Source organism: Etheostoma spectabile, chromosome 15 (assembly GCF_008692095.1).
Source record: "Etheostoma spectabile isolate EspeVRDwgs_2016 chromosome 15, UIUC_Espe_1.0, whole genome shotgun sequence".
In the NCBI taxonomy this organism is placed as follows: Eukaryota; Metazoa; Chordata; class Actinopteri; order Perciformes; family Percidae; genus Etheostoma; species Etheostoma spectabile.
In genome coordinates this window covers 27,502,494-27,503,127 of record NC_045747.1, presented here as the reverse complement: position 1 = coordinate 27,503,127, position 634 = coordinate 27,502,494, and the positions used below count along the sequence as shown (strand labels likewise).

Genomic DNA, 634 nt, shown 5'->3' with positions numbered 1-634 from the left:
CCGATCCAATACCACGTAATAAAGCCCTAAAATAACTATGTTAAAGTAGTTTATTTATGTTCTTTTTCAGTTATAAATGACTGTCAAACTGGATAATAAATGAAAGTTCTGTGGCATTCATTGTTTGAGAGTTTAAAGGTCCCATGACATGGTGCTCTCTGGATGCTTTTAAATGGCCCTAGTGCTCCCCTAATACCATATCTGAAGTCTCTTTTATATAGACCTTAGTGTCGCCCTAATACTGGATCTGAAGTCTTTTATGTAGACCTTAGTGGTCCCCTATACTGTATCTGAAGTCTTTTTATAAAGAACTTAGTGGTCCCCTAATACTGTATTGAAGTCTCTTTTATATGACCTTAGTGGTCCCTAATAATGCATCTGAAGTCTCTTTAATATAGACTTAGTGTTCAATACTTATCTGAAGTCTCTTTTTATAGACCTTATTGGTCCACTAATACTGCATCTGAAGTCTCTTAATATAGACCTAGTGGTCCCCTAATACCTATCTGAAGTCTCTTTTTAGACCTTAGTGGTCCCCTAATACTGTATCTGAAGTCTCTTTTATATAGACCTTAGTGGTCCCATATTACAGTATCTGAAGTCTCGTTCCCAAAATTCAGCCTTGGTGCAGAAT

The 634-nt window shown here is 36.4% G+C and overlaps 1 protein-coding gene across 3 annotated transcripts in view; it reads left to right on the top strand.

Moving 5' to 3' along the window:
* sh3gl3a (SH3-domain GRB2-like 3a) overlaps window positions 1-634 on the top strand; it is a 43,667-nt gene that overhangs the window by 30,645 nt on the left and 12,388 nt on the right. The gene's annotated exons all lie outside the window — the stretch shown is intronic.